General features: G+C 39.0%; 1 pseudogene across 1 annotated transcript; it reads right to left on the bottom strand.

Annotated features, from left to right (window-relative positions):
- Positions 1-1,825: 1,825 nt before the first annotated feature.
- On the bottom strand, positions 1,826-10,514 carry LOC130719723 (F-box protein PP2-B1-like; annotated as a pseudogene). The gene is made up of 6 exons (XR_009012907.1): positions 10,186-10,514; positions 9,966-10,084; positions 8,886-9,303; positions 5,589-5,909; positions 5,347-5,465; positions 1,826-2,505 (listed from the first exon to the last, which is right to left on the bottom strand). The product of XR_009012907.1 is annotated as an F-box protein PP2-B1-like (transcript).

Consider the following 10,514-nt stretch of genomic DNA (forward strand, 5'->3'; position numbering starts at 1 on the left):
CGATCTGGGTCTCTCCAAACTCAGGAACCCATCACCGTTCAAATCCATAAACCCAACCCAACCCCATCCCAGCAAACCTAACAATCCCACCCCCACCACCAACAATCGAGCCACCATCCATAAACCAACCCTTACCCTAGCAAACCCAGGTTCAATGAGAAAGATGAGGTTGAACCGCTGGACAAAAAGGTTGTTGAATTGGGGAAGGATGAGCGATGTTGAAGAGGTGGCTACTGGTGGCTTCTTACTCAGATCTGCATTTTGGGGGTGGTGGTGAGTTTTTTGGGTTGTTGATTTTGGGTTTTTTTCATTTCTTGGTCTTGGATCTACATTTTGGCGTGGTCCTTGAATTTCAATTGCTACCTGTGGAATGAGATAGCATACGAAACAAATTGTAAAGCTGCGGTGTGCAAATATAAGTTGATGAAGATCCATTGAATTGGCCATTTCTCTGTCTTGCAAGTTGAGTGTGCAAATATAATATTTTTTCTCTTTGATTATTGTTGGTGAAGAAGATATGATGTTGAAGTCTGCAAGATCTGTGAGATGGGCGTGGGATGCAGTAACATCTAACATGGGTCTGTTGAAGAAAAAAAAAAAGTAACAGGCGAAATTGCTAGTAGGCTTTTTTTAATTAATTAAGTAATTTGTTTTTATTCATGGTGTGTTGGGTTGCAGAGGAAAGGGTAAAGAAAAATGAAGAAGATGATGTTGTGAGGGAGAGGAGAAAAACACGAGAGTGAGAGGGAGAGATGTGAGTGAACGGGTGAGAGAGTGTGTTGGCTGAAGGGTTTTGTGACGGATTATTTCCGTCACCAATTAGTAGCCTATATTTTATGAATTAAATAAGTGACACGTCAGCATTTCCGTTTGGTCAACAGACGGAACCAAGCAGAAGTTAACGAAAGGGCATCGTTATCACGTTTTAGATAGATGAGGGACCTTGACCGCACATTTTAAACACAGAGGGTGCAGACCGCACATTTGTGAAACATCAGGGACCCAAATTGGAATTAAGCCTAAAATATACTTAAAAAATAAAAATATTCGATATTAAAATTTTATCAATATGGTTTTAAATTTTCAATAATAATTTGGGTAGAATTCTTTCAAAAGTTCATATCGTTTGGGGGACGGGTGACACTAATCTCTAGTGTGCTGTCTTCAATCCCGCTATTCTATCTCTCGTTATTCTGAATGCCTGCTGGAGTTGCTAAGAAGTGCACCAAGATTCATAGAAAGCAATTAAAGCCTTTCGCTTTGAGTCTAAGCCAATTCCTTGCGCAGTGAACCATTCCTTGCCTCACCACTAAAACACTAGACCCGAAGACAGTAGGAGGAGAAAGAAAACACATACGCCAATATGAGCCACTTTGTGCTTACACAGACAGATTTGCTCCCCCCAAACTGTTACATTAACTTTGTTGCAGTAACTTTCAGATCAAATACGCGCCAAACAGAGGCCTGGGTTTGTACTCCATTCATACATGGAGCATTTGAATCCCTTAAATTTTGTAGATATCCAGCTCCAAGCTCTGTATTGAGCCACATCTATTACCCTGTCAACATCAATTTGGCCTTCTTTGAATATAATCTGGTTTCTATTGTGATGAATGTTTTACATTGTACCGTTTCTTAATTTTCATCATGTCAAAGCTAATGACATGTTATTTATTAGATCAATTTATTATTTCATAATATACTTAAGATATGTTCATTCAATTTACAAACATTATCTAACACTAAACTCTCAATCAATCAACACCGTACATGTCGCACAAGTAAAAATAATTAGTTTATATTTAATTTTAAATACTTGTTATACTTCTAGATTAATTCAAAGTTCATTCACCCGAGGTTAATATCCAAAACAAAAAATTATCCCGGGATACAAAAACATCATCATCATCATCATGTCATAAGAGTTATGATGAGCAATATAGCTTATGCATAAACTTTATCAGTTTGGCACAAGAACACATCACAGTGTATGTTCACAACTTGAAGCTTCAAATCTGCAAGCAGTATAAGCCATCTAAGATGCAAACCCATGCATAGTTCAATGAAATAAATTTGGTTTCTTAATTGCCTTCCTTAGGCCTAACTTCTATTCCTTCAAGAATGAGACCGCTCTTCGAACTATAACCTTGTATCTCGATAACACTCATCTGCAGTTCTTCATCTTCTAGGCTTGAATTGGAGAACTCTCCCATCTCAATCTCCAACCACCCATCACTTCTCACAGCTGGACGTTGCAATCCCTCTACTCTGAAGTGCGCCCCCCGCCTACCCATCCTTGAATCCAAACAGACATTTTTGGTACTGCTATGGCCACCTATGATGCTGACTGATAACTCCACAGGACAATTATTAAATCCATAGGCATGCTCAGTCTTGAAAACAAGAAAAGCTCCATAAAGAGTGCTTGGAGACAAGGAAAAGGTGTTTATCTTCCCACGAATTTCAAGCCACCACACAACCTGAAGCACAGCAACTTCAGGAAACCTGTTCAAAAGTTGTGCACAAGTTGCAAAGATAAGGATACGGGGGAAAAAATGCAGAATCATAGTAGTCAATCCCGGATCGCGGCGCGTAGCGGCCGACCCCAAAAGTGGGATAGCGGGATAGCGGATAGCGGGATGACCGCTATTTTGATTTTTCACATATAATATTATATAATTAATATATACATATAATTACTAAAAAGTGATAAATATAACTTCAAAATTCAAATTCATAACATGAAGAAGTGATAGAGAAGAGAGGAATACTAGAGGAGAAGAACTGGAGAAGTATTTTTGAGAACAGAATAATAAATAAGAAGGAAAAGAAAGGAAAGAAAAATAGAGGAATAGAAGATAAAAAACAGAGCAACTCAGAACAGAACAAAGGCCCAAGAGAAACAGGGGTGGTGGTCGCCGGAGCCTGGAAGGTGCTTGTCAGATTGCGCCGTGGCCATGGGTTCTGGACTTCTGGTCGAAGGGGCTGAGCTGAAGGAACGACACCGGAGATTGCAGAGGAAACGCGTATGAAGAAGAAGAAACGCGTTGAAGAAGAAGAAGAAGAAACGCGTTGAAGAAGACGAGTGAAACGCACCGTTTCACTTATAAGAGCGAAATCCCAAAAGTACCCTCAAATTTTAACCTAATTTTGAAATTTTGAGGGCAATTTGGGGATTTTCCTTGGACCCGACCCATCTTCAACCTGGAGCACCGCGATTTGCTGCGATTGAACGCGATTTGAACGCGATTTGGCCGCGATTCGCGGCGCGACAGCCGCGACGGCGTTCCGCGAAGCGATCGATTCAGAATCGCGGGGAAGGGCCGCGACGCGACGGCGCGATAGCGCCGCTATTTGCCGCGATTGACTACTATGTGCAGAATAAGAAAAAAGTAGTCAAAGACCTAGAAAAAAGCAATAAATATTGTAACCCATTGGATAATTAGATAGTTCTAGATAGTTCTACGCCCAAATGAGAATGGGTGAGAAAGAAAGAAATAGAGAGAAAAATAGTGTATGTGGGGCATCTTGCTGTTGGGGTGTTTAAAAATTGGGATTTTCTTGATAATTCTAGAATGGATGTTACTAGAGTTTTCTAGGATGTAATGCAAAAGCCTATAGATAGGCAATGAGCACCACCATTTGAGTGTGCTCTCCAAGAACACCAATTTGAGGTGCTAATCCAGCAATATATTAAAGCAATAAACTTGTCATTCCTTGTTTAATAGTTCTAACTCCCTAGACCTCTATCCATCAAAACTATTCCAACTATTCCACTACTTTAAAATTACTTTAGGAAAATAATCTCTTCACCTCCATTTCCACCTCGCACCTACACAGAGATATAAGAATAGAAGAGAGAAAAGTGAGCAATATGATGGTTGATGTAATAGGTAAAGAAGACAGAGATAGGAAGATAAAATGAGTGGAAATAGGACTGGAGAATGTGAGTGAGTGTGTATGTATCAAAACTGATTACTTCAACCACTCTTCAATTCAAAAAAGAGCTCTGTACACAAGCATTCATCTTTTCCATCACAAAAATGACACTCAATTTCTTAATGCTTCATCCTCTCATGGGATGGAGTTGGAGAAATAACAAAGTTATGCAGGAGGGTTATTAAAGATATTTCAGGGAGTTAGCATTTGTACTAGTGGATAGACAAGAATTGCAGGTCTTTGACAGAAAGTGAAAAATGTTGGAGAGTGACAAGGCCTCTCGAATTGCTCTAAGTGTGTGCACATTCTTGTTCAGTTTCCAACTACATTAGGTCTTGTACTGAACCATTGATTCTTGAATAAAATCAGTATCTTCTCTTTCATTTCAAAACCAATGTTACAAATGGTATCATAGCTCCAACATTAAAGGCATAAGTAGGTGTTGCGGTGTGACAAACACGGGCTTGGAAGCATAGCTGGAAGAGCTGTGAAGAAAGGTGGAAATTGCAGCATAAATAGGAACCTTGACAAAGAGAAAATCAGAGCAGAAGCTTTTTGAGGTGAATATGGAGAAAGGGGTAACACAAACCATGTAAATTATAGAGGGCATGAGAGGACACTCCTAAGTTTGTACACTTAAGGGGCAAGGTGGAAATGACATCAGCATCAACTATTGCCAGACTTTAGCATACTCCAAGTTTTCAAGAGGTAGTTGAATTAAGGAATTAAAAATGAAAAAGCTGAACAAACAAAGAAACAAGTGGGAAAATGGAGGGATTTGTGAAAGAAAAGGAAAGAAAAAATGTGGAGGCTTGAGTGTGATCTGGCTAAACCATAAAATTCCCACATCAGTGAGTAAATAGTATAAAAGTGAGTGTGTTGCAAGTTCAAAATATCTAAAGGCCTTTTAGACCGAACCACACTCTAACTAAGTCCAATACACTCACTTGAACAAACAACAATATTTGAGGTCACGCTTCCAAGTTCAACAAGTGGTATTAGAGCTCAAATAGTCAACTATCAACCAACAGAAAATGGGCTCAATGACAATAAAACTATCAACTAACATGATAAGTCATGGACCTCTAAAACTCAAGTTCAGATAGAAAGAAAGAACACAAGCTCACACACCCGCTTGAGTAGAAGCTCAAGCTCGGACAGAGCAAGTCTAACATTGGTGGTTAAGGAGCACATTACAGTATACAATTGATATTACAAGTTCAAAATGTCTTAAACCAAACCACACCACTACTAAGTAGAAAACACTCACCCTTACTACCCCATCATATAACATTTATCTTAACAGAATGTTGTACTCATCAACTAAAACATGCCCATTTCTTTAGATTAAACTACAGTCCTAGGTGATAGTCATAAAGCAATTACAATGCACCCAAAAAAACTGACCTTGACTCTGGGAGGGTTTCCCAACTCCAATACTCCTCAGTGTCACCCCAAACAATGGTGAGAGCTCTGGAACCAAGCATGTAGCACTTCTTCCCACTCTTCCTGTTCAATTCAAAGCTCTGCATGCATTTCAGACATTAATCAGAGAACACCCAATTCCTAATCAACACTCCGATCGAAAAACCCTAATCTGAGAAATTAATCATGATCAGAGAATTGAGATTGATGATGAGAGTACATACCTTTTTACCCTGATCGATGATGATAGGGTGATCGGAAAGAGCGAGGTAGAGCGCTTTCTTAGAAGAAGCGTTGGCAAGAGAAGGAGACTGGGAAACGATGGAATGGTAATCGGAAGGGAGAAAACGATCCCAGACGGCGTTGGAGTCGGCGGCGGAGCGGAAGATCTTGGAAACGGCGGCGAGTCTGGCGGCGTCCGCCGGAGTGGTGCGGCAGAGTATGGCGGCGATGCATCCTTCTGGCAAATGCTCCATTCTTTTTCTCACTTCTTCTCTCCCAACTGAATTATGCCTTTGGAGAGGCTTTAGCAAAGTGTGCACGCTCATTCAATTGAAGCCGTGATATCATTTATATTTGTAGGGATCGAATTTGATGAAAAAAAATTCAATGACTCATTTTGATTTTTTTTACAATTTTAAAGACCAAAATGTTATTTAAGCCTTGATTATAAGTGTAATTTGTCAATTTTTACAAACTCAAAACCCTTGAAATTTTAGGAGTGGACCTCTGCTGGCCTCCCCAGCATGCCATTGGCTCCCTGCCCGATAGTCTGGAGGTGTTTTTTCTCCGTTCTACCAATTTTGTTACAAAAAAAAATGTAGAAATACTTTTGATGGACTCGTACACAACAACATTAGTTTACCACCACCTACATGAATTAATTGGATAATGATAAATTCAACTTAAAGAGTAATATCAAATTTGAATCCTTAACATCCACTTGCTTTAGATATCGGAAGATTTACACTCATAAAAATCCTTGTTATGGATGTTACTCTGTCCATAGTCGTTTTGGTCAGACCAAGTGAACGTTGTGTTGGTCACTCAAGACGACCAAAAGATCAAGTAGAAGCTTGTCTAAAGATAAATTGGTCAAACGAATGGCAAGTTATTAGAAGTTAAAAATGAGAGATCCTAGCAAATGGTGAGTACTTTTATTACTTTACGATTTAACCACTAGAAATACATGTTTGATCGTTCAATTACTTAAGCATTATTCCTTATTTCATCCTTCCATTTCCACACTTTGTATGAGGTACTTCTCTGGTACTTTCTAAAATAACATTATGATGCAGTTTATGGGAAATGAAAATCAATTCACATTGCTATGGTAAAGTCACCTCATTAGCAATTTTGGATTTGGAAACTCTATTCTAAAAGCTTGCAAATATTTTGATTAGACAAGGATCTTCTCTCAACGACTTGAAGAATTAAGCATTCATGATCCTTTCTCAAAAGAGATTTGGTCTCTCGATCTCTCATCGGAAAAAATTGATATGGAGCCATTTTTTGGCTTTGAATCTCGTAAAAAAAAAAAATAAGCATTCAATCGATGTGGAGCCATTTTTTGAAAAAATTGATCCTAATGAGCACATTCATAATTTCATGGCTACATGGTGTTCATTGGAGCTTCGGCACTTTGGCTTGTAAATCTTTTCTGTCGACTTTGGAAGGAGATTGCTGTTTTTGAAATACACACGCAAAAGAGCAAGTGCACTCTATCGCTCAAGTAATAATATAGGATTTGAAAGTCTTAGTTATCGTACTCAAGGGACTAAGTAAACACATCAGTTCTAGGGGTGAATTCATAGTTCAGAAAAATATAAGTTGAAGTTGGTGTTGTGATCATGCAAATAAGAAATCAAATAATAAACGAGGTGGAAATGCAAAGAGAGAAGGTCTTGAGATTGTAAATTAATTGAATCATCTCCCCGGTTTTATGTATGTTTTCTAAGAATCATATGTGTCAACTATACTTCTCAAGTGTCAGATGTGCCGCCATGCTATACCCATACTACATGCCCAAGGACACTACCTAACCGCAACTGTCATGCAAGAATGATTGTTTGAATATGGGTTAAAATAAAGAACCTACGTAAGAGATATTCACTATCTAATCATAGACTAATTGAAAGCATACAAAAATTAATCATAGTACCTCCTCTATGAGCACAATTATTAGTTCCCTACACTTAATACTCTTTTAGGTTCCATAGACTTATTCCCCTTCCACGAGTAAATCATTCTACTATTTATACGATTAATTGCGTCGAATAGGATTAAGCGCACAAAGAGAATACCGTGCTCTAACCTTACTTTAATAGAAAAAATTAGGTTAGAATCAGGCTCTTTGTCTAGGAAATTGACACGTCGTGCCTCTCAAGTTGTACCACCGTGTCTACTGAGTTGGCTTCCACGGTCATCGAGGGCGTGGACATGATCATGCTGCTTTAATTTGATAGAGCATGGTTGGACTCCACGGTCGTACCTTCTCTTCAGCATGTAGCTCTTCACTTTTTTACTCCTTTGGCCTATTTTTCTGGCATATTTTTTCACCCGTCTATTACAAATATACTAAAAACCACATGAGTTCTACAAAGATAATACAATAACAAGGTGCAAAACTACATTAAAAACATGAATTATACACGTGCATCAGAAATGCTGTACTTTGGTTGAAACCTCTTTCTTAAGGAAATTGGAATGAGTTTTCTCTTCAATTCATTAAAAGTTCACCAGCACTCATGCAAAATTTCTCATCTCACAAGAAATATTAAAGAAACGTAAGAAAAAAATTCACATCATGATTTTCACCTGAGATTCCACAGAAAAATTATTACAATTCCTGTTTTGGGTCCTAAAGAAATGTTGAGTTAGTATGTAAAGCCGTGAGAGACAATACACCTTCTTCCAAGCATCACTAATGGCATCACCTCCACTCTGTTAGGGGGAATTTTGTGCTACAGCTAAAAAAAATATTGATTTGGAAGAAGATCCGGTCATTTTTTCCCAGGAACAAGTTCAAAGTATTAACTCCAGTGTCAGAGGAAGAGGAAAATGTAATATGAAGAAAGAGGTAGAGAGGAAAATGTAATGTAATGTTAGGCGTGTCTTAATAACGTTCTCCCCCGTTTACCTTACCATCGAGATAGAAGGTCAAATAACTACCGATCATGCTGACCAAAAAAGAAGGTACTACACTCATGAATGAGTCATGAGAGTTCCACAACAAATGGCGGCAAATTCATAGTGCATTATAATATATAGTTGGAAGTTCATCCACCAAAGGCTAATATCCAAAATACCAGGATACAGAAATATAATGTCATAAGAGTAATCATAAGAAATATGGCTTATGGCATATAAAATACATCACAAAGAGTGCAATAGTTTGGCACAAGAACACATCACAAGGTATGTCCAAAGGTTGAAGTTTCAAATCTGCAAGCAATAGATCATAGATGCCACTCAAGACGCAAGATTCATGCAGAGTTCAGTTAAACAAATTTGGTTGCTCAATTGACTTCCCTAGGCCTAACTTCTATTCCTTCAAGATGGAGACCACTCTTCCAGTTACGGCTATTTACCTCGAGAATGCTCAACTGCAGTTCTTCATCTTCTAGGCCTGAATTGAAGAACTCCCCCATCTCAATCTCCAACTACCCATCGCTTCTCACACTTGGACGTTGCAATCCCTGTATTCTAATGTGCGGCCTTTCATTCAAGTTTGGATCCAAACAGACATATTTGTTACTGCTATGGCCACCTATGATACTGACTGATAACTCCACTGGACGGCTATGAAATCCGTGGGAATCAATCATATTGAACACAAGAAAAGCCACATACTCAGTGTTTGGGGACAGGGCAATGGTGTTCATCATCCCACGAATTTCAAGCCAGCACACATCCCGGAGCTCAGCAACTTCAGGAAACCTGCTCAAAAGTTGTGCACAAGTTGAAAAGATGAGAATAAAGGAATTGAGAAAAAATGCAGTGTGATTCCTACTGAGTATTTGCAGAATGAGTATTTGTATAGGTGTAGTGATACAAACAGTAATCTATGCCAATGTCCAGGGACGACCTAGGTAATCTAAAAAAGGGTCGGTCACTCCCCAAAATTTTTAGTTTTTTTCATTCAGTCATTCATGATCTGCCTTAGTATGTTAAATTTTCACCCCCCCTTACCCATTTTTCTGGTTCAGTCCCCGCCAATGATAACTAACATTGCTGCCTCATTAACAACAAACTAGAAGCTCTAGCAGCAGCAATACAAGCTGTACAATCATAACAAACCTATTGACAGGTCAGTTAGTAAGCTACAAAAACTACTAGAGAGCAAAAATGACAGTCAAATTCTTCAGGCTTTCATCCTTGCCATGTATCCATCAACAGTAGTCTACCATAAAGATGGGAAATGAATCATTCAAGCACATATATATAAAAAGAACATGACATACCCAGATAGAGACTAATCAAGTAAAGGATTAAAGGCTTGATTCCACCACATGAGCAAGAACAAAAACAAGCACAATTACAATGCAATCTCAACAAAAACTAGAATAAAACGAAGCAAACACAAAAACTGAAGTGTTGACCTGGATTCTGGGAGGTTGATCCACTGCCAGTAACGTTCATCGTCACCCCAAATAATGGAGAGAGCTCTGGCACCAAGCATGTAACACTTCTTCCCACTCTTCCTATCCAATTGAAAGCTCTGTATGCATTTCATACATTGATTAGCGAATCGAAAATCCCTAATTTGAGAAATGATTAGATAAAAATTGAGATTGATGATGAGAGTACATAGGTTCCTACCTTTTTACCGTGGTCGATGATGACAGGGCGATCGGAGAGAGCGAGGTAGAGCGCTTTGTTGGAAGGAGCGTTGGCAAGAGAAGGAGATTGGGAAACGATGGAATGGTAATCGGAAGGGAGAAAGTGATTCCATACAGCGTCGGAATCGGCGGCGGAGTAGAAGGTCTTAGAAACGACGGCGAGTCTTGCGGCGTCCACTGGAGTAGTGCGGCAGAGTATGGCGGCGATGCATCCTTCTGGTAACTCCATTCTCTACGGTCTCTGTGGTTTGTCTTCACTTTGGATTTTTCTGGACGGTGTTACCAAAGAAGCAATGCAATTTGAGTTTA

Source organism: Lotus japonicus, chromosome 5 (assembly GCF_012489685.1).
Source record: "Lotus japonicus ecotype B-129 chromosome 5, LjGifu_v1.2".
Taxonomy (NCBI): Eukaryota; Viridiplantae; Streptophyta; class Magnoliopsida; order Fabales; family Fabaceae; genus Lotus; species Lotus japonicus.